This window comes from Triturus cristatus, chromosome 7 (genome assembly GCF_964204655.1).
Source record: "Triturus cristatus chromosome 7, aTriCri1.1, whole genome shotgun sequence".
Classification (NCBI taxonomy): Eukaryota; Metazoa; Chordata; class Amphibia; order Caudata; family Salamandridae; genus Triturus; species Triturus cristatus.
In genome coordinates, this window is record NC_140590.1 from 1,708,779,917 (window position 1) to 1,708,803,779 (window position 23,863).

Sequence of the window (23,863 nt, forward strand, 5' to 3'; positions counted from 1 at the left end):
CCTATACGGACACCCTGTGCGAGGGCCCCTCAGCCTCGTGAAGGAGGGCTGGGAGTTGGCCCCCCTAACGACCCCTCCAGACGTCTTCAAATACCTCCTGGCCCTACGAAACCAGACCCGGCGCTTCAGGGAGATGGCCAAGGCGAACCTCGAGGCCAGTCAGGAGGACATGAAAAGGTGGTATGATCACAATGCCTCCTCCGTTGAGTTCGAGCCTGGGCAGCAAGTATGGGTGATGTCCCCCACCGAACCATGTGCCCTGCAAGACAAGTGGACGGGGCCCTTCAAAGTGGTCGAGCGTAAAAGCCCCGTCACTTACCTCATCGACATGGGGTCCACCCGGAACCCCCTGCGGGTCCTCCACACCAACCGGCTCAAACCACACTTTGTGCGCTCCGAACTAAGCCTCCTGATGGCGACCGACAGTGGTACCGAAGAAGACTCCGAGCCCCTCCCGGATCTCTTGAAGACTCAGGAGAAGGACGGCTCCGTGGATGGGGTCCAGCTCTCCAACGCCCTCACTTCGGAGCAACGCCAGGACTGCCGGGACCTCCTGCTGCAGTTCGCTGCCCTGTTCTCACTCACCCCCGGGGTCACCCCTTGGTGTTTGCACGACGTAGACACCGGGGACAGTCCCCCTGTCCGGCACCGGGCCTACCGCGTACCAGATCGGGTACGGGCCTGCATACAGGAGGAAGTGGCCAAGATGCTCACGATCGGGGTCATCGAGCCCTCGGACAGTCCCTGGGCCAGTCCGGTTGTATTAGTTCCCAAGGCCGCCGCCCCCGGCACCGCCCCTGAACTGAGATTCTGCGTCGACTACCGGGGCTTGAACGCTGTCACCCGGACCGACGCTCATCCCATCCCCCGAGCAGACGAGCTGATCGACCGGCTGGGGGCCGCCCGCTACCTTAGTATCTTCGACCTGACGGCGGGCTACTGGCAGATCGGCCTCACACCCAGGGCTCAGGAACGGTCAGCCTTCTCCACCCCCGATGGCCACTATCAATTTAAGGTCATGCCCTTTGGCATGAAGAATGCCCCCGCCACATTCCAACGTCTTGTGAACCAGGTCTTGGCAGGGCTCGAAGAATTCAGCGCTGCCTACCTGGACGATATCGCTGTATACAGCCGCCACTGGTCCGACCACCTCCGTCACCTCCAAGAGGTCCTCCAAGCCCTCCAGCGGGCCGGCCTCACCATTAAAGCCGGCAAGTGCCAAATTGGCCAAGGGTCGGTGACCTACCTGGGGCACCAAGTGGGAAGCGGGCTGGTGGCCCCACTACAACTTAAGATTGCTGCCATCCAGTCCTGGCAGCCCCCCGTCACCCAGACCGAGGTCCGAGCCTTCTTGGGGCTCACCGGCTACTACCGGCGGTTCGTGAAGGACTACGGCAGCATCGTGGGGCCCCTCACGGGACTCACATCCAAGAATCAACCGAAGCGGGTCCACTGGACTCCTGATTGTCAAGCGGCCTTCGAGGAGCTGAAGGCCGCCCTGTGCACCGCCCCGGTGCTCCAGGCCCCCGATTACAGTCGGGAATTTGTAGTACAGACCGACGCCTCCGACCACGGCATCGGGGCCGTCCTCTCTCAGCTGAACCCCGAAGGTCATGACCAGCCGGTGGCCTTCATCAGTCGACGTCTCCTGGCCCGAGAACAGCGTTGGAGCACAATCGAGAGGGAGGCATTTGCAGTAGTGTGGGCCCTCAAAAAGCTCCGGCCCTATCTCTTCGGTACCCACTTCCGGGTACAAACCGACCATCGACCCCTGCAATGGCTGATGCAGATGCGGGGGGAGAACCCAAAACTCTTGCGCTGGTCCATTTCCCTGCAGGGAATGGACTTCACTGTGGAGCACCGGCCAGGCCAAGACCACGCCAACGCGGACGGCCTGTCCCGCTTTTTCCGCCTCGACGAAGAGAGTCCCCAAGGAGATGGGTGACTCTCCCCGCCTTCAGCTGGGGGGGACGCATGTTGGACAGGCCACACAGAGGGCTGGCTCCCCCCCCGCACGACAGGGCCCGAGCTCCGGCCCACCCGGCATACCCCCGTGACAAGCCCCTGTACTCCGTCTCCCGACGGACCCTCTGCCCTCGGACCCCTACTCATCACGGGGTCCAGCCCCACCGGCTTCCCCGGCCAGGTCAAGCCGCCATCTTGGGCCCTGCACCACGCGGCCGCGTGGCCTCACCTCGACCCTAACCCCGGGCCTGGCCGGCCCCGACATCCCGGCACCACCATCCACCCAGGAGGTGAGCGGACCACTTGGCAGGTCAATGGGAGAACGAAGCGTCAAGAGCTCTTCCCCCGCCAGGTGCCGATCGCCTCCAGCAGCCCCCAGGCGCTGGCTCCACCCCCTGCTGGGTGTCTGGACACCTTCATCCCGGACCCTCCGACCTCCAAGTGCGAGGGTCCGGACATCAAAGGGCACCAGCCCTATAACTAAGACAGCTCCGGAGCAGGAAGGCAGTTGTATCCTGGAGTCGAGAGACACCGAGTGAACTCAACCCTGACGGTCTACTGGCGCTGCCGTAGCCCGCTCTTGTGAACCATCGTCCTGCCTGCTGGCGCTGCCGCGGCCTTCTGCAACCTTCATCTTCCTGGGACCTGCTGGCGCTGCCGCGGCCCGTTGTACCGACCATCCTCACCGGGACCTGCTGGCGCTGCCGCGGCCCTCTGCAACCTTCATCTTCCTGGGACCTGCTGGCGCTGCCGCGGTCCGTTGTAACGACCATCCTCACCGGGACCTGCTGGCGCTGCCGCGGACCGTTCATCTTCCAGGGACCTGCTGGCGCTGCCGCGGCCCGTTGTATCGACCATCCGCACCGGGACCTGCTGGCGCTGCCGCGGCCCATACCACCTAACCACCAAGCTCGAGGATTGTGAGCTCATCACCAGCTCATCCGAATTACCTGATTGGTAAATAGACTGTCCCGCTACCCCCTTCCTTACCTTACGAGACTCTAATCGAGGGGACCCCTGAGTCCAGACCTCCTTGTACCATTTTACCGTACCTTAAATAAGTGGCGATAAAGATCACTGAACCTTATCCGTGTGTGATATCTGTCTGTGGGGGGGAAGTTACTTGTCTGTACGATCGCTGGAGACGGCTCTCCCCGGAGACCTCTCCTCCTGACCCCGGCCGACCCTCCCGGTCCATCTACCTTTTCTAACACTGCCGTAGTCCTTCACGAACCGCCGGTAGTAGCCGGTGAGCCCCAAGAAGGCTCGGACCTCGGTCTGGGTGACGGGGGGCTGCCAGGACTGGATGGCAGCAATCTTAAGTTGTAGTGGGGCCACCAGCCCACTCCCCACTTGGTGCCCAAGGTAGGTCACAGACCCTTGGCCAATCTGGCACTTGCCGGCCTTAATGGTGAGGCCGGCCCGCTGGAGGGCTCGTAGGACCTCTTGGAGGTGACGGAGGTGGTCGGACCAGTGGCGGCTGTATACAGCGATATCGTCCAGGTAGGCAGCGCTGAATTCTTCCAGCCCCGCCAAGACCTGGTTCACAAGGCGTTGGAACGTGGCGGGGGCATTCTTCATGCCAAAGGGCATGACCTTAAATTGATAGTGGCCATCGGGGGTAGAGAAGGCTGACCGTTCCTGAGCCCTGGGTGTGAGGCCGATCTGCCAGTAGCCCGCCGTTAGGTCGAAGATACTAAGGTAGCGGGCGGCCCCCAGCCGGTCGATCAGCTCGTCTGCCCGGGGGATGGGATGAGCGTCGGCCCGGGTGACAGCGTTCAAGCCCCGGTAGTCGACGCAGAATCTCAGTTCAGGTGCGGTGCCGGGGGCAGCGGCTTTGGGAACCAGTACAACCGGACTGGCCCAGGGACTGTCCGAGGGCTCGATGACCCCGATCGTGAGCATCTTGGCCACTTCCTCTTGTATGCAGGCCCGTACCCGATCTGGTACGCGGTAGGCCCGGTGCCGGACAGGGGGACTGTCCCCGGTGTCTACGTCGTGCAAACACCAGGGGGTGACCCCGGGGGTGAGGGAGAACAGGGCAGCGAACTGCAGCAGGAGGTCCCGGCAGTCCTGGCGTTGCTCCGAAGTGAGGGCGTCAGAGAGCCGGACCCCGTCCACGGAGCCGTCCTTCTCCTGAGTCTTCAGGAGATCCGGGAGGGGCTCGGAGTCTTCTTCTGTGCCACTGTCTGTAGCCATCAAGAGGCTCAGTTCGGAGCGCACAAAGTGTGGTTTGAGCCGGTTGGTGTGGAGGACCCGAAGGGGGTTCCGGGAGGACCCCATGTCGATGAGGTAAGTGACGGGGCTTTTGCGCTCGACCACTTTGAAGGGCCCCGTCCACTTATCTTGCAGGGCACATGGTTCGGTGGGGGACATCACCCATACTTGCTGCCCAGGCTCGAATTCAACGGAGGAGGCATTGTGATCATACCACCTCTTCATGTCCTCCTGGCTGGCCTCGAGGTTCGCCTTGGCCATCTCCCTGAAGCGCCGGGTCTGGTTTCGTAAGGCCAGGATGTATTTGAAGACGTCTGGAGGGGTCGTTAGGGGGGCCATCTCCCAACCTTCCTTGACTAGGCTGAGGGGCCCCCGCACAGGGTGCCCGTATAGGAGTTCGAAGGGGCTAAAACCGAGGGACTTCTGGGGAACTTCCCGGTAGGCGAAGAGGAGGCACGGGAGCAGTACATCCCACTGGCGACGGAGAGGCTCTTCCAATCCCCCAATCATCCCTTTGAGAGTGCGGTTAAAACGCTCCACTAGTCCGTTCCCTTGGGGGTGATAGGGGGTCGTGAATCTGTAGGTGACCCCGCATTGTTGCCAGAGGGACTTCATGTATTTGGATATGAAATTCGTACCCCGGTCGCTGACGACTTCTCGGGGGAAGCCTACCCGGGAGAAGATCCCCATCAGGGCCCGGCCAACCACCGGAGCGGTCACTGTCCGTAGGGGCACCGCCTCGGGGTAGCGGGTGGCATGGTCCACTAGTACCAAGATGAACCTGTGTCCTTGTGCCGTGCGGGGGTCCCGAGGTCCCACAATGTCTATCCCCACCCTCTCGAACGGGGTGGTGACCACAGGGAAGGGTTGTAGAGGGGCCTTCAGCTTCCGGCCACTCTTCCCGCTGGCTTGGCATGTGGGGCAAGATCGGCAGTGGTTCAGGACGTCATTCCTCATTTTCGGCCAAAAAAAGTGGGTCACCAGGCGACTGTACGTTTTGTCCTGGCCCAGGTGTCCAGCCAGGGGGACATCGTGGGCCAGGTTGAGCAGAAAGTCTCGGAAGCGGAGCGGTACCAGCAGAACTCGACCGGCCCCCAGCTCGGCGATTCTTTGCTCGCTGTAGAGCAGGTCGTTATCCCAGTAGACCCAGTGGGTTCCGGTGGTGTCCCCGGCGTTTTGGGTGCTGGCTTGTTGGCGGAGTCCCTCGAGGGAGGGACAGGTCTTTTGTTCCTGGCGGAACTGTTCTTGGGTGGGCCCCCCTTCTTGCCGCCACTGAGCCAGATCCGGAAGGTCCTGGTGTGGCGCGTCTTCTTCGGTAGTCGGGTCCGGTAGGTCGGACTCGCCGTTGTCCCCTACAGGGGCCACCGGGGGCGGAGGTGCTGGCCATTCGGTTTCTTCTGATCGGGGGGCGGCACGGGCGGCCATGGATCGGGTGGTTATGCAGGCCCAGTCCGGGAGGCCCAGCATCCCCAAGTGCTCTCTTCTCTCGACGGTGGCCCACGGGGAACTCTCGAGGTCATTCCCCAGGAGGCAGTCCACGGGGGCATCGTCCCGGACCGTCACCTTCAGTAGGCCGGAGACCCCTCCCCATTCAAACGGGACGCAGGCCATCTTACACATGCTCTCAGAGTTGTCTGCCGAGCGGACGGGGCAGAGAATGTTCGGTAGGATCTGCTCGGGCTTCACCAGGTGACAGCGGACGGCCGTCACGCTGGCGCCGGTGTCACGCAAGGCCTCGGCTCTCTGTCCATTAATGGTCACCCACTGACCGTATTTTCTGGTGTTGGCGGGTAGGGGGGCCCGCGGAACCATGTCTCTTCCCCCTAAGCATGCCAGGACCATGGCGGCCGGTTCCCACCCTTGCTGGGCCGGCTCATACTCTTCGGGTCCCTCCGATGATTGCTCTTCCCCTAGGGCAGCGGCAGCTACCTGGCGGGGCTTGGGTGTTTGGTTTAGCGGGCAGTTCGGATCATTGGCGTAGTGGCCTAGTCGCTGGCACCGGTGGCACGTGACGTTGGCTCGGTACCCAGGCCGCAACGGGGGGTTGCCCCGGCCGGCCGGAGCCGGGGTGCTGGCCACGGGTGTTGCGGGCAAGGCGTCTCTCCCTCGCCCCTGGCCCCCTCCTCCTCCCCGAGGACGGTGCTGGCCTTGGTTGTTTCTGTTCTGTTCGTGTGGCCCCCTCCGGCCCACTCGGGTGCTTTCCCATCGGTCAGCTTCTGCGGCGAGCTGCCGGGGGTCAGTCAGCTTACTGTCGAGTAGGTGCTGCCTGAGCTCGACGAAACAGTTGTTTGACAGGTGCTCCCATACCATAAGGTTGAAGAGTTGTTCGTAGGTGGTGACCTGACTTCCCTTGATCCAACCCTCGAAGGCCCGGCTGAAATAGTTCACGTACTCTACCCAAGTTGTACCTGGGATCCGGGTGCAATCTCTGAACCTCTGGCGGTACATCTCGGGCGTGAGGCCGTAGCGGGTGAGGAGGGCAGCCTTCATGTGGTCGTAGGACGACATTTGGTGATCGGGGAGCTGTAGCAGGGCATCGCGACCCTCGTTGATAAATCTCCCCCAAAGTCCGGCTCCCCAATCACTCCGGTCGATCCGGTGGGAGGTCATTGCGATCTCATAGGCTTTAAACCACTGTTGTATGTCGTCTTCTCGGACATACTCGCGGACCACATCCTTGGGGATGTGAACTTTTTTCTCAATTGGCCCCGGGGTGTGTGGTCGCTCAGGCACCCCCAGTTCCTTATTCTGTTTGCGCAGTTCTATTTCCGCCAGTTGGCGCTCGTGCTCGAGCGTTATTTTTTTCTCTTCCAGCTCTCTCTGTCTCTGCTTTTCCTCTCGTTCCTCTCGAAGCCGCATATGCTCGAGGTTGAGTTTCTGTTCAGCTAACTTGAGTTCCCCATCCATCTTGAGTCGTGCCATCTCTAATTCGTGTAATCTGACTCTGTCTCTTTCTCGTATCTCCTCCTGCGAGAGGCCCGTTCCCCGCTCCTCGGGAGCCGTGGCGTTCCCCTCTGGTGTGATGCTGTTTTGGTCTGGTGCGACGCTGTTTTGGTCGGAGGGTCCTGCGACCCCAGTTTCTGTCCATGACTCAAGAGCGCGCTTTAGATCATCCTTGGTACTCAGGCCGGTGGTAGCAATGCCAAGTTCTATGCAAAATTGTCTCAGTTCGCGGTGGTTGTATTCTTCTAATTTCTCCATTTGGAACTTCTCGGTGGAGCTGCTATCTTTGGTCGACATCGTGCTTTGTCGTGGGGTGAGCTACTCTCTGTACGATTACGCGTTGATTCAGATCGCGCCGCTGGCCACCAATGTTAGAAAAGGTAGACGGACCGGGAGGGTCGGCCGGGGTCAGGAGGAGAGGTCTCCGGGGAGAGCCGTCTCCAGCGATCGTACAGATAAGTAACTTCCCCCCCACAGACAGATGCCACACAAGGATAAGGTTCAGTGTTCTTTATACGCACTTATTTAAGGTACGGTGGAATGGTACAAGGAGGTCTGGACTCAGGGGTCCCCTCGATTATAGTCTCGCAAGGTAGGGAAGGGGGTAGCGGGACAGTCTATTTACCAATCAGGTAGTTCGGATGAGATGATGATGAGCTCACAATCCTCGAGCTTGGTGGTACGGGCCGCGGCAGCGCCAGCAGGTCCCGGTGTGGATGGTCGATACAACGGGCCGCGGCAGCGCCAGCAGGTCCCCGGAAGATATACGGTCCGCGGCAGCGCCAGCAGGTCCCGGTGAGGATGGTCGTTACAACGGGCCGCGGCAGCGCCAGCAGGTCCCCGGAAGATATACGGTCCGCGGCAGCGCCAGCAGGTCCCGGTGAGGATGGTCGTTACAACGGGCCGCGACAGCGCCAGCAGGTCCCAGGAAGATGAATGTTGCAGAAGGCCGCGGCAGCGCCAGCAGGCAGGACGATGGTTCACAAGAGCGGGCTATGGCAGCGCCAGTAGACCGTCAAGGTTGAGTTCACTCGGTGTCTCTCGACTCCAGGATACAACTGCCTTCCTGCTCCGGAGCTGCCTCAGTTATAGGGCTGGTGCCCTTTGATGTCCGGACCCTCGCACTTGGAGGTAGGAGGGTCCGGGATGAAAGTGTCCAGACACCCAGCAGGGGGTGGAGCCAGTGCCTGGGGGAGCTGGGGGCGATCGGCACCTGGCGGGGGAGCCCTTGACACTTCGTTCTCCCATTGACCTGCCAAGTGGTCCGCTCACCTCCTGGGTGGATGGTGGTGCCGGGATGTCGGGGCCGGCCAGGCCCGGGGTTAGGGTCGAGGGGAGGCCAGGCGGCCGCGTGGTGCAGGGCCCAAGATGGCGGCTTGACCCGGCCGGGGAAGCCGGTGGGGCTGGACCCCGTGATGAGTAAGGGTCCGAGGGCAAAGGGTCCGTCGGGAGACGGAGTACAGGTGCTTGTCGCGGGGTTATGCCAGGTGGGCAGGAGTCCGGGCCCTGTCGAGCGGGGAGGGAGCAAGTCGTCTGTGAGGCCTGTCCAACAAGGGGTGGGTGCAGAGTCCCCCCAGCAGTGCCCAGACATATGAGGGATGGGTGCCTGTCACTCCCAGCAGTGCCCACACATAGGAGGGGTGGGTGCAGAGTCCTCTCAGCAGTGCCCAGACATAGGAGGGGTGGGTGCCTATCACTCCCAGCAGTGCCCAGACATAGGAGGGGTGGGTGCAGAGTCCCCCCAGCAGTGCCCAGACATAGGATGAGTGGGTGCAGAGTCCCCCCAGCAGTGCCCAGACACAGGAGGGGCGGGTGCCTATCACACCCAGCAGTGCCCAGACATATGAGGGGTGGGTGCAGAGTCCCCCCAGCAGTGCCCAGACATATGAGGGGTGGGTGCCCATCACTCCCAGCAGTGCCCACACATAGGAGAGGTGGGTGCAGAGTCCTCCCAGCAGTGCCCACACATAGGAGGGGTGGGTGCCTATCACTCCCAGCAGTGCCCAGACATAGGAGGGGTGGGTGCAGAGTCCCCCCAGCAGTGCCCAGACATAGGAGGGGTGGGTGCAGAGTCCCCCCAGCAGTGCCCAGACTTAGGAGGGGTGGGTGCCTATCACTCCCAGCAGTGCCCAGACATAGGAGGGGTGGGTGCCTATCACTCCCAGCAGTGCCCAGACACAGGAGGGGTGGGTGCCTATCACTCCCAGCAGTGCCCAGACATATGAGGGGTGGGTGCAGAGTCCCCCCAGCAGTGCCCAGACTTAGGAGGGGTGGGTGCCTATCACTCCCAGCAGTGCCCAGACATAGGAGGGGTGGGTGCCTATCACTCCCAGCAGTGCCCAGACACAGGAGGGGTGGGTGCCTATCACTCCCGGCAGTGCCCAGACATATGAGGGGTGGGTGCAGAGTCCCCCCAGCAGTGCCCAGACATATGAGGGGTGGGTGCCTGTTAGACTAAGTCTCTCAAGATAGGAAAAGGGGTAGCGGGACAGTCTGGTTACCAGTCTGGTAGTTCGGATGATATGGTGATTAGCTCACAATCCTCGAGCTTGGTGGTTTAGCTGGTACGGGCCGCGGCAGCGCCAGCAGGTCCCGGTGGAGATGGTCGAGGTACGGTCCGCGGCAGCGCCAGCAGGTCCCGGTGAAGGTGGTCGTTACAACGGTCCGCGGTAGCGCCAGCAGGTCCCGACGAGGATGGATGTTGCAGAAGGCCGCGGCAGCGCCAGCAGGCAGGACGATAGTTCGCAAGGTAGGGCTACGGCAGCGCCAGTAGTCCGTCAAGGCTGAGTTCTCTTGGTGTCTCTCGACTCCAGGATACAACTGCCTCCCTGCTCCGGAGCTGCCCCAGTTATAGGGCAGGCGCCCTTTGATGTCCGGACCCTCGCACTTGGAGGTCGGAGGGTCCGGGATGAAGGTGTCCAGACACCCAGCAGGGGGTGGAGCCAGCGCCTGGGGGAGCTGGAGGCGATCGGTACCTGGCGGGGGAGAGTCCTTGGCGCTTCATTCTCCCATTGACCTGCCAAGTGGTCCGCTCACCTCCTGGGTGGATGGTGGTGCCGGGATGTCGGGGCCGGCCAGGCCCAGGGTTAGGGTCGGATGGAGGCCACGCGGCCTCGTGGCGCAGGGCCCAAGATGGCGGCTTGACCCGGCCGGGGGAGCCGGTGGTGGCTTGGGTCCGTGATACATGGAGGTCCGAGGGCAGGGATTCCGTCGGGAGACGGGGTGCGGGTGATTCTCGTGGGTCACGCCTGGTGGGCCTGGGCCGGGGCCCTGTCATGCGGGGAGGGAGCCAGCCCTTCGTGTGGCCTGTTCAACATGCGTCCCCCCCAGCTGAAGGCGGGGAGAGTCACCCATCTCCTTGAGGACTCTCCTCGTCGAGGCAGAAAAATCGTGACAGGCCATCCGCGTTGGCGTGGTCTTGGCCCGGTCGGTGCTCCACGGTGAAGTCCATTCCCTGCAGGGAGATGGACCAGCGCAATAGTTTTGGGTTCTCCCCCCGCATCTGCATCAGCCACTGCAGGGGTCGATGGTCGGTTTGTACCCGGAAGTGGGTACCGAAGAGATAGGGCCGGAGCTTTTTGAGGGCCCACACCACTGCGAAGGCCTCCCTCTCAATTGTGCTCCAGCGCTGTTCTCGGGCCAGGAGACGTCGGCTGATAAAGGCCACCGGCTGGTCATGACCTTCGGGGTTCATTTGGGAAAGAACCGCCCCGATGCCGTGGTCGGAGGCGTCTGTCTGTACCACGAATTCCCGACTGTAATCGGGGGCCTGGAGTACAGGGGCGGTGCACAGGGCGGCCTTCAGCTTTTCGAAGGCCGCTTGACAGTCGGTGGTCCAGTTAATCCGCTTCGGCTGGTTTTTGGACGTGAGACCCGTGAGGGGCCCCACAATGCTGCCGTAGTCCCTCACGAACCGCCGGTAGTAGCCGGTGAGCCCCAAGAAGGCTCGGACCTCGGTCTGGGTGGCGGGGGGCTGCCAGGACTGGATGGCAGCAATTTTAAGTTGCAGCGGGGCCACCAGCCCGCTTCCCACCTGGTGCCCAGGGTAGGTCACGGACCCTTGACCAATTTGGCATTTGCCGGCCTTAATCGTGAGGCCGGCCCGCTGGAGACCTTGTAGGACCTCTTGGAGGTGGAGGAGGTGGTCGGACCAGTGGCGGCTGTATACAGCGATATCGTCCAGGTAGGCCGCGCTGAACTCTTCGAGCCCCGCCAAGACCTGGTTCACAAGACGTTGAAACGTGGCGGGGGCGTTCTTCATGCCGAAGGGCATGACCTTGAAGTGGTAGTGGCCATCGGGGGTAGAGAAGGCAGATCGTTCCTGAGCCCGGGGTGTGAGGCCGATCTGCCAGTAGCCCGCTGTTAGGTCGAAGATACTGAGGTAGCGGGCGGCCCCCAGCCGGTCGATCAGTTCGTCCGCCCGGGGGATAGGGTGAGCGTCGGTCCGAGTGACAGCGTTCAAGCCCCGGTAGTCGACGCAGAATCTCAGTTCAGGTGTGGTGCCGGGGGCAGCGGCTTTGGGTACCAATACAACCGGGCTGGCCCAGGGACTGTCCGAGGGCTCGATGACCCCGATCGTGAGCATTCTGGCTACTTCTTCTTGTAGGCAAGCCCGTACCCGATCTGGTACGCGATAGGCCCGGTGTCGGATAGGGGGACTGTCCCCAGTGTCCACGTCGTGCAAGCACCAAGGGGTGACCCCGGGGGTGAGGGAGAACAGTGTAGCGAACCGCAGCAGGAGGTCCCGGCAGCCCTGGCGTTGCTCTGGGGTGAGGGCATCGGAGAGCCGGACCCCGTCCACGGAACCGTCGTTCTCCTGAGCCTTCAGTAGATCCGGGAGGGGTTCGGAGTCTTCCTCTGCCCCACTGTCCGTAGCCATCAGGAGGCTAAGTTCTGAGCGCACAAAGTGTGGTTTGAGTCTGTTGGTGTGGAGGACCCGAAGGGGGTTCCGGGGGGTCCCCATGTCGATGAGGTAAGTGACGGGGCTTTTGCGCACGACCACTTTGAAGGGCCCCGTGCACTTATCTTGCAAGGCACATGGTTCGGTGGGGGACATCACCCACACTTGTTGACCAGGTTCGAACTCGACGGAGGAGGCATTGTGATCATACCACCTCTTCATGTCTTCCTGGCTGGCCTCGAGGTTCGCCTTGGCCATCTCCCTGAAGCGCCGAGTCTGGTTGCGTAGGGCCAGGAGGTACTTGAAGACGTCTGGAGGGGTCTTTAGGGGGGCCATCTCCCAACCTTCTTTGACTAGGCTGAGGGGCCCTCGCACAGGGTGCCCGTACAGGAGTTCGAAAGGGCTAAAACCGAGGGATTTCTGGGGAACCTCCCGGTAGGCGAAGAGGAGGCACGGGAGTCGTACATCCCACTGGCGTCGGAGGGGCTCTTCCAATCCCCCAATCATCCCCTTGAGAGTGCGGTTGAATCGCTCCACTAGTCCATTCCCTTGGGGGTGATAGGGGGTCGTGAATCTGTAGGTGACCCCGCACTGTTGCCAGAGGGACTTCATGTATTTGGAGATGAAGTTCGTCCCTCGGTCGCTGACGACTTCTCGGGGGAAGCCCACCCGGGAGAAGATCCCCATTAGGGCCCGGCCAACCACCGGAGCGGTCACAGTTCGTAGGGGCACCGCCTCGGGGTAGCGGGTGGCGTGGTCCACCAGTACTAGGATGAACCTGTGTCCTTGCGCCGTGCGGGGGTCCAGGGGCCCCACAATGTCTATCCCTACCCTCTCGAACGGGGTAGTGACCACTGGGAAGGGTTGTAGAGGGGCTTTCAGCTTACGGCCACTCTTCCCGCTGGCTTGGCACGTGGGGCAGGACCGGCAGTGGTTCAGGACGTCGTTCCTCATCTTCGGCCAGAAAAAGTGGGTTACTAGGCGACTGTAAGTTTTGTCCTGGCCCAGGTGTCCAGCCAGGGGTACATCGTGGGCCAGGTTGAGCAGAAAGTATCTGAAGCGTAGAGGTACCACGAGTACTCGACCGGCCCCTAGCTCCGCGATTCTTTGCTCGCTGTATAGCAGGTCGTTATCCCAGTAGACCCAGTGCGTTCCGGTGGAGTCCCCTGCGCTCTGGGCGCTGGCTTGTTGGCGGAGTCCCTCGAGGGAGGGGCAGGTCGTTTGCTCCTGGCGGAACTGTTCCTGGGTGGGCCCCCCTTCTTGACGCCATTGAGCCAGGCCGGGAAGGTCCTGGGGTTGCGTGTCCCCTTCGATCGTTGGTTCCGGGGGGTTGGCCTCGTCGTTGTCTTCTACTGGGGCGACCGGGGGCGGCGGTGCTGGCCATTCCGGTTCTTCGGATCGGGGGACGGCACGGGCGGCCATGGACCGGGTGGTTACGCAGGCCCAGTCCGGGAGGCCCAGCATCCCCAGGTGCTCTCTTCTCTCGACGGTGGCCCACGGGGAACTCTCAAGGTCATTCCCCAGGAGGCAGTCCACGGGGGCATCATCCCGGACCGTCACCTTCAACAGGCCGGAGACCCCTCCCCATTCGAAGGGGACGCAGGCCATTTGACACAGACTTTCGGAGTTGTCGGCTGAGCGGACGGGGCAGAGAATGTTCAGCAGGATCTGCTCGGGCTTCACCAGGTGACAGCGGACGGCCGTCACACTGGCGCCTGTGTCACGTAAGGCCTCGGCCCGATGCCCATTAATGGTCACCCACTGACCGTATTTCATGGTGTTGGCGGGTAGGGGAGCCCGCGGGACCATGTCTTTTCCCCCTAGACACGCTAGAACCATGGCGGCCGGTTCCCACTCTTGCTGGGCCGGCTCATACTCTCCCTGTTCCTCTGATAGTCGTTCTTCCCCCAGGGCGGCGGCAGCCACCTGGCGGGGCTTGGGCGTTTGGTTCTGCGGGCAGCTCGGGTCATTGGCATAGTGGCCGACTCGCTGGCATCGGTGGCACGTGACGTTGGCTCGGAACCCAGGACGCATCGGGGGGTTGCCCCGGCCGGTCGGGGGCGGGGTGCTGGTCACGGTTGTTGCCGGGGGGCTGTCTCTCCCTCGCCCCTGGCCTCCTCCTCCTCCCTGGGGACGGTGCTGGCCTTGGTTGCTTCGGTTTTGCTCGTGTGGTCCTCTCCGGCCCACTCGGGTGCTTTCCCATCGATCAGCCTCAGCGGCGAGCTGCCGGGGGTCAGTCAGTTTACTGTCGAGGAGGTGCTGCCTGAGCTCGACGAAACAGTTGTTCGACAGGTGTTCCCATACCATAAGGTTAAAGAGTTGTTCGTAGGTTGTTACCTGGCTCCCCTTGATCCAACCCTCGAAGGCTCGGCTGAAATAGTTGACGTACTCCACCCAAGTTGTACCCGGGATCCGGGTGCAATCTCTGAACCTCTGGCGGTACATCTCGGGTGTGAGGCCGTAGCGGGTGAGGAGGGCAGCCTTCATGTGGTCGTAGGACGACATTTGGTGATCTGGGAGCTGCAGCAGGGCATCGCGGCCTTCGTTGACGAACCTCCCCCATAGTCCGGCTCCCCAATCACTCCGGTCGATCCGGTGGGAGGTCATGGCGATCTCGTAGGCTTTGAACCACTGTTGTATGTCGTCTTCTCGAACATACTCTCGGACAACATCCTTGGGGATGTGGACTTTTTTCTCGGTTGCCCCCGGGGTGTGCGGTCGCTCAGGCATCCCCGGTTCTTTATTCTGTTTCCGAAGTTCTATTTCCGCCAGTTTGCGCTCGTGTTCGAGTGTTATTCTTTTTTCCTCAAGCTCTTTCTGTCTTTGCTTTTCTTCTCGCTCTTCTCGGAGCCGCAGATGCTCTAGATTTATTTTCTGCTCGGCTAACTTGAGTTCACCGTCCATCTTGAGTCGTGCCATTTCCAATTCGTGTAGTCTGGTTCTTTCTCTTTCCTGGATCTCCTCCTGCGAGAGGCCCGTTCCCCGCTCCTCGGGAGCCGTGGCGTTCCCCTCTGGTGCGACACTGTTTTGGTCGGAGGGTCCGGTGATCCCAGTTTCTGTCCACGACTCAAGGGCGTGCTTCAAATCATCTTTGGTACTCAGGCCGGTGGTAGCAATGCCTAGTTCCATGCAGAATTGTTTAAGTTCGCGGTGGCTATATTCTTCTAACTTATCCATTTGGAACTTTTCAGTGGAACCGCTATCTTTGGCTGACATCGTGGTTTTGTCGTGGGGTGAGCTACTTTCTGTACGATTACGCGTTGATTCGGATCCCACCGCTGCCACCAATGTTAGACGGACCGGGAGGGTCGGCCGAGGACAAGGGGAGAGGTCTCCGGGGAGAGCCGTCTCCAGCGATCGTACAGACAAATAACTTCCCCCCCCCACAGACAGATACCACACAAGGATAAGATTTAGCGTTCTTTATATGCACTTCTTAAGGTACGATGAAATGGTACAAGGAGGTCTGGACTCAGGGGTCCTGTTGGACAGGCCACACGAAGGGCTGGCTCCCTCCCCGCATGACAGGGCCCCAGCCCAGGCCCACCAGGCGTGACCCACGAGAATCACCCGCACCCCGTCTCCCGACGGAATCCCTGCCCTCGGACCTCCATGTATCACGGACCCAAGCCACCACCGGCTCCCCCGGCCGGGTCAAGCCGCCATCTTGGGCCCTGCGCCACGAGGCCGCGTGGCCTCCATCCGACCCTAACCCTGGGCCTGGCCGGCCCCGACATCCCGGCACCACCATCCACCCAGGAGGTGAGCGGACCACTTGGCAGGTCAATGGGAGAATGAAGCGCCAAGGACTCTCCCCCGCCAGGTACCGATCGCCTCCAGCTCCCCCAGGCGCTGGCTCCACCCCCTGCTGGGTGTCTGGACACCTTCATCCCGGACCCTCCGACCTCCAAGTGCGAGGGTCCGGACATCAAAGGGCGCCTGCCCTATAACTGGGGCAGCTCCGGAGCAGGGAGGCAGTTGTATCCTGGAGTCGAGAGACACCAAGTGAACTCAGCCTTGACGGACTACTAGCGCTGCCGTAGCCCTACCTTGCGAACTATCGTCCTGCCTGCTGGCGCTGCCGCGGCCTTCTGCAACATCCATCCTCGTCGGGACCTGCTGGCGCTGCCGCGGACCGTTGTAACGACCACCTTCACCGGGACCTGCTGGCGCTGCCGCGGACCGTACCTCGACCATCTCCACCGGGACCTGCTGGCGCTGCCGCGGCCCGTACCAGCTAAACCACCAAGCTCGAGGATTGTGAGCTAATCACCATATCATCCGAACTACCAGACTGGTAACCAGACTGTCCCGCTACCCCTTTTCCTATCTTGAGAGACTTAATCGAGGGGACCCCTGAGTCCAGACCTCCTTGTACCATTTCATCGTACTTTAAGAAGTGCATATAAAGAACGCTAAATCTTATCCTTGTGTGGTATCTGTCTGTGGGGGGGAATGTTGGACCTGGCCTCGTGGCGTGGTCCTTAACCCCCTGGATTGTGGCCGTTCCCCGCCCCAGCCGTCACGGGCCACCCGTCTGGACTGCACCAAGGCCCTTCACCCGGAGCTACACGTGGTCGCATACTCCTCGTGGCTCCGCCATCTTGTTGGCATCCACGTCACACCGTTCCCCAGCCGGCGCGACCCCGCTCAACCCAGCCTCGACCCCAACGAAGCCCCGACATCGAGGCACCACGAACTGGCCAGGGGGTGCCGCAGGAACCATTCATCGCCCCGGCGGAGGACAGTATCGATGGGACCCCCAACTGTCCTCCCCTCTCGAGGTGTGATCACCCTGCAAACTCCCATGGGCCTGGCGCCTCTCCTGCTGGGCGTCTGGCCACCTCCACCCGGCCACTCCGGCCCCTCGGGCGCATAGGTCCGGACATCAAAGGGCTCCAGACCTATATCTGGGGCGACCCCACCACAGCTCGGCAGTTGTATCCCGGAGTCGAGAGCCCTGCTGATTGAATCGCGGCTGACCCTACGGAGACGAACTCTTGCCGGAACCATCACGAGCCCTGCTGACTGCGTCGCGGCTCCCTCCTGTGAACCCTTTTCTGAACCACCTGGAACATCGGAGCCCTGCAGACGCCGTCGCGGCCCAACCTCGCTGGAACCTTCCTCGGAGCCCTGCTGACGACGTCGCGGCTCGAGCTGAACAGAGACCATCTTGAGAGCCCTGCTGATTGAATCGCGGCTCTCCACGAACTGTACGCCAGAGCCCTGCTGACGCCGTCGCGGCTCGACCCCTCCGAGATCGGAGGTCCTCCAGCGTGAGGATAAGAACTGGGCCCCAGGTACCCTCGTACCACATTCCTGCCAAAGACTGTCCCGCTACCCCTACCCTTCCAAAGAGACATTGAGACTTTTGGTGGATCCCTCGATCCCTTCGTGTAAATATTGAACTCGTAACCTTTTATTGATGATAAAGAATTGCTTGTCTTGAGACAACCTCCTTGAGTCCGGTGTGGTGGTGTTACTGTGCTAGTACGGGATAGGAGAAGGATCTCTCAGGAGACTTCTCGGCAGCGCTCGGCTACTTCGTGCAGTGAGAGGGCCCCCCCCTTGGTGGTCTCACCGACTCCTCGGGGTCCGCCTTCCAACATTTGGTGGCCAGCGACGGGATCCGAGCCGAACGCAGTACGTACCAGCCAGTACCCACTAGCTACCCATCCAAACGAATAGCATCATGAGCAGCCAGGAAAACAACGCGACAATGGAGTTCCAGCCCGAACGGCTGGAAGAATATACGCACAAAGAATTAAAACAGTTCTGCAGAGACAAAGGCATTGCAACCACCAGCCTCGGTACCAAGGAAGAGATGCAGAAAGCTCTGAGGGCATGGTTGGAGGCGGGGGCAGGCCCCTCCCAGGAAGAAGGGCCCTTGCCCCTGACGGAGACCACAGCAACCGCACTGACCCCGGCAACCGGAGGAAGAAAGAGCCTAGAAACCGGCCTCTCCGAGGAAGAAATACGAGAGCGGGAAAAGGTCCGGAGCCACGAACTAGAGCTCGCCCGACTGCGGCTGGACGGGAACTCCAGCTGGCAGAAAAGAAACTGGCCCTCGAGCAGCTACGCCTTCAAGAAGAAATAGAAGAGAAGAGACGACACCGGGAGTTGGAGGAAAAGAAACTAACTCTTGAGCACAAGCGCAGTCTCAAGGAGCTCGAGATCAAGGCCAAGAACGGAGGGACCAACACCCCCAGTACTAGAGACACTCTACCGCCCCCCGAGGCCAAGGTGCATATCCCGAAGGAGGTCGTCAAGGAGTATTACAAGAATGACGATATCCAACAATGGTTCAAGGCCTACGAGGTGGCCATGACCTCCCATCGGGTGCCCCGAAAAGACTGGGGCGCAGGCCTGTGGGGGCGATTCCTGAGTGAAGGGCGGGACACGCTGCTCCAGCTACCGGAGGAGGTGATGACCTCCTACGATCACATGAAGGAGGCCCTGCTCACCCGATACGGGCTAACAGCGGAGATGTACCGCCAGCGGTTCCGAGACTGCAAGAAAATCCCGGGTACCACATGGGTGGAATATGTGGACTTTTTCAGTCGGGCCCTAGAAGGGTGGATCAAAGGCAGCAAAGTAACCACCTACGGACAACTGGTCGACCTCATCGTCTGGGAACACCTTTCCAATAATTGCTTCGTGGAACTGAGACAGCACCTCCTCGACAGCAAAATGACCGACCCGCGAAAACTTGCCGTCGAGGCCGATCGATGGGTCAACTCCCGGGTCCCCCGGAGCTCAATGGGGGAGTACCAGAGGAACCCCAACGGACCCCCACGCCAGCGTGGTGGGGGGGGAGGGCCGAACAGGAACCGAGACCCTCCCGCTGGGGCCCCCAGGAGCCCCCCTCGAGGGCCACCGCAGCCACATCTCTCCCCGAGCCTAGCGCGAAGGGTGGGCCCGGCCCGACCCGGACCACGGCCACCAGTGACCTGCTATGGCTGCCAACAAACCGGACACTTTGCCAGCGACCCGGCCTGCCCCCTGAACCGAAGAAACGGGGCCGCTGCCTTGGGGGGAGAGGAGGAAGAAGAGGCCCTCGACCGAGAAAACACTGAGTGGGAGCCGGCAGCCATGTCCCTGGTCTGCCTGGGTAGCCGAGAGATGGTACCCTGCACCCCCATCCCAACCAACACCCAGAAGTACCGGCAGCAGGTCACGGTCAACGGACAACGGGCCGAAGCCCTTCGCGACACCGGCGCCAGTATCACCGCTGTCCGCTGCCACCTGGTGACCCCTGAACAGATTCTACCGAATGTGCTGTGCCCTGTGCGGACGGCCGACAACAGTGAAAGCCTATGCCAGATGGCCCTGGTCCCCTTCGAGTGGGGAGGGGTGACGGGCCTGCTGAAGGTGACGGTGCGCGACGACGCCCCGGTCGACTGCCTCCTGGGGAACGACTTGGAGAGTTCCCCCTGGGCTCAAGTAGAACGACGAGAGCACCTCCGAATGTTGGGACTGGCTGATTGGGCCTGCGCCATCACCCGGTCCATGACCGCCCAGGCCCCCCGCTCCTCCTCGACCTCCGGGACGGCCCGACCCGAGGGGCTCACACCCCCTCCCGCCAGCAGCGAGGAGGAGGCGGACACCGACCCCGGGCCCAGCGAATCCTCCCCCGACGAGATGGCTTCTCCGAGCGCCCTACCAGAACTGACGCAATGGCAACATGAAGGGGGCCCCACCCGAGAGCAGTTCCAGCAAGAGCAACAGTCCTGTCCCTCTCTCGAAGGGGTCCGACAGCAGGCGACCGCGCAAGCCAACGGTGACCAGACCGGCACCCACTGGATCTACTGGGCCGAGGGCCTGCTGTACAGTGAACAGAAAGTAGCAGAACTCGGGGCCGGCCGCGTGTTGGTGGTCCCCCTCCGCTTCCGGGAGTTCCTTCTAAACCTGGCCCATGATGTGCCCCTCGCCGGACACTTGGGGCAAGACAAAACGTACAGTCGTCTGGTGACCCACTTCTACTGGCCTCGGATGCGGAGAGATGTGGACAACCACTGCCGGTCCTGCCAGACCTGCCAAGCCAGCGGAAAGACGGGGGGTCGGGTCAAGGCCCCCCTCCAGCCCTTTCCCGCCGTCAGCACCCCGTTTGAACGAGTCGGAATCGACATTGTGGGACCCCTGGACCCCCAAACCGCCCTGGGCCACCGCTTCATCCTGGTCCTCGTGGACCACGCCACCAGGTACCCGGAGGCGGTCCCGCTCAGAACTATAACGGCCCCTGTGGTAGGCCGGGCCTTGATGGGGATCTTCTCCCGAGTGGGATTCCCCAGCGAAGTGGTGAGCGACCGTGGCACGAACTTTATCTCCAGGTACATGCGGTCCCTGTGGCAACAATGCGGGGTCACATACAAGTTCACGACCCCATATCACCCTCAGGGGAACGGGCTGGTTGAGCGGTTCAACCGAACATTGAAAGGAATGATCCAGGGCCTGGAAGAACCCCTCAGGCGGAAATGGGATGTCCTGCTGCCCTGCCTCCTGTTTGCCTATCGGGAGGTCCCGCAGAAGTCCCTGGGGTTCAGCCCGTTTGAACTATTGTATGGGCACCCGGTCCTTGGACCACTCAGCCTGGTCAAGGAGGGCTGGGAGATGAAGCCCCGAGGCGCCCCTCCTGACGTCTACCGATACCTCCTGAGTCCTGACCCTCCGAAACCAGACCCGCAAGTTCCGAGCCATAGCCGAAGCCAACCTCGAGGCCAGCCAGGAGGACATGAAGCGGTGGTACGATCGCAACACTTCTACGGTAGAATTCGAGCCAGGTCAGAAAGTATGGGTCATGGCCCCGGTCGAACCCGGCGCCCTCCAGGACAAGTGGACCGGGCCCTTCAAGGTGGTGGAGAAGAAAAGTCCCGTCACCTACCTGGTCGATCTGGAGTCCCCCCGGAACCCCCTCCGGGTCCTACATGCGAACAGGCTAAAACCCCACTTCGCCCGGACCGAACTAAGCCTGCTGCTGGCGACCGACAAGGGGAGCGAGGACGACTCCGAGCCCTTGCCCGACCTCTTGCAATCCGACAGTCACGATGGATCGATCGAAGGGGTCCAACTCGCCTCGTCCCTGACCCCGGAGCAGCGCAACGACTGCCAGCGATTACTGCGGGACTACGCAGCCCTCTTCTCTCTCACCCCGGGGGTGACCCACTGGTGCGTCCACGACGTCGACACCGGGGAGAACCCCCCCATACGACACAGAGCCTACCGGGTGCCTGACCGAGTGCGGGCCTGCATCCAGGCCGAAGTAGCGAAGATGCTGGCCCTGGGGGTCATCGAGCCTTCCGACAGCCCGTGGGCCAGCCCTGTCGTCCTGGTGCCCAAGGCCGCAGCTCCCGGTCACCCCCCGGAGTTGCGATTCTGCGTGGACTACCGAGCCCTGAACGTAGTAACCAAGACGGACGCACACCCGATACCCCGGGCCGACGAACTGATCGACCGCCTAGGGGCCGCTCGCTACTTGAGCACGCTGGACCTCACCGCCGGGTACTGGCAAATCCAGCTCACCCCCGGCGCCCAAGAAAGATCCGCCTTTTCGACTCCGGATGGGCATTACCACTTTCGGGTGATGCCCTTCGGAATGAAGAACGCCCCGGCCACCTTCCAAAGACTGGTGAACAAGGTTTTGGCCGGGCTTGAGGCCTTCAGCGCGGCCTACTTAGATGACATTGCCGTGTACAGCAACCACTGGGCCGAGCACCTCCTCCACCTGGAGGCCGTCCTGGCCGCCCTCCAGCGGGCCGGGCTCACAATCAAGGCCAGCAAATGCCAAATCGGCCACGGATCCGTGACCTACCTGGGCCATCAAGTGGGGAGCGGGCAGGTGGCCCCCCTCCAAGCGAAGATAGATGCCATCCAGACCTGGGAACCCCCCACTACCCAGACCGCTGTCCGGGCCTTCCTGGGCCTCACCGGATACTACCGGCGGTTTATCCGGGACTATGGGAGCATTGTTGGCCCCCTCACAGAGTTAACGTCCAAAAAACAGCCCAAGAAGGTACACTGGACACCCCGCTGCCAAACAGCCTTCGACACCCTCAAAACGGCCATGTGTACTGCTCCGGTGCTGCAAGCCCCGGACTACCAGAAGGAGTTCGTGGTACAGACGGACGCCTCCGAGTATGGGATCGGGGCCGTCCTCTCCCAAACTGACGAAAGGGGGCTCGACAGACCAGTGGCCTTCATCAGCCGGCGACTACTGCCCCGGGAGCAACGCTGGAGCACTATTGAGCGCGAGGCCTTCGCTGTGGTGTGGGCCCTCAAGAAGCTCCGGCCCTACCTCTTTGGCGCCCACTTCCGGGTCCAGACCGACCACCGGCCCTTGCAATGGTTAATGCGAATGCGGGGCGAGAACCCCAAGCTGCTGCGATGGTCCATCTCGCTACAAGGGATGGACTTTGACGTCGAACACCGGCCCGGCAATGACCACGCCAACGCCGACGGCCTGTCCCGCTTCTTCTGCCTTGACGAGGAGAATCCCCAAGGAGATGGGTGACTCTCCATGCCTTCGGCTGGGGGGGACGCCTGTTGGACCTGGCCTCGTGGCGTGGTCCTTAACCCCCTGGATTGTGGCCGTTCCCCGCCCCGGCCGTCACGGGCCACCCGTCTGGACTGCACCAAGGCCCTTCACCCGGAGCTACACGTGGTCGCATACTCCTCGTGGCTCCGCCATCTTGTTGGCATCCACGTCACACCGTCCCCCAGCCGGCGCGACCCCGCTCAACCCAGCCTCGACCCCAACGAAGCCCCGACATCGAGGCACCACGAACTGGCCAGGGGGTGCCGCAGGAACCATTCATCGCCCCGGCGGAGGACAGTATCGATGGGACCCCCAACTGTCCTCCCCTCTCGAGGTGTGATCACCCTGCAAACTCCCATGGGCCTGGCGCCTCTCCTGCTGGGCGTCTGGCCACCTCCACCCGGCCACTCCGCCCCCTCGGGCGCATAGGTCCGGACATCAAAGGGCTCCAGACCTATATCTGGGGCGACCCCACCACAGCTCGGCAGTTGTATCCCGGAGTCGAGAGCCCTGCTGATTGAATCGCGGCTGACCCTACGGAGACGAACTCTTGCCGGAACCATCACGAGCCCTGCTGACTGCGTCGCGGCTCCCTCCTGTGAACCCTTTTCTGAACCACCTGGAACATCGGAGCCCTGCAGACGCCGTCGCGGCCCAACCTCGCTGGAACCTTCCTCGGAGCCCTGCTGACGACGTCGCGGCTCGAGCTGAACAGAGACCATCTTGAGAGCCCTGCTGATTGAATCGCGGCTCTCCACGAACTGTACGCCAGAGCCCTGCTGACGCCGTCGCGGCTCGACCCCTCCGAGATCGGAGGTCCTCCAGCGTGAGGATAAGAACTGGGCCCCAGGTACCCTCGTACCACATTCCTGCCAAAGACTGTCCCGCTACCCCTACCCTTCCAAAGAGACATTGAGACTTTTGGTGGATCCCTCGATCCCTTCGTGTAAATATTGAACTCGTAACCTTTTATTGATGATAAAGAATTGCTTGTCTTGAGACAACCTCCTTGAGTCCGGTGTGGTGGTGTTACTGTGCTAGTACGGGATAGGAGAAGGATCTCTCAGGAGACTTCTCGGCAGCGCTCGGCTACTTCGTGCAGTGAGAGGGCCCCCCCCTTGGTGGTCTCACCGACTCCTCGGGGTCCGCCTTCCAACAGGGAAGTTATTTGTCTGTACGATCGCTGGAGACGGCTCTCCCCGGAGACCTCTCCCCTTGTCCTCGGCCGACCCTCCCGGTCCGTCTAACATTGGTGGCCAGCGGCGCGATCCGAATCAACGCGTAATCGTACAGAAAGTAGCTCACCC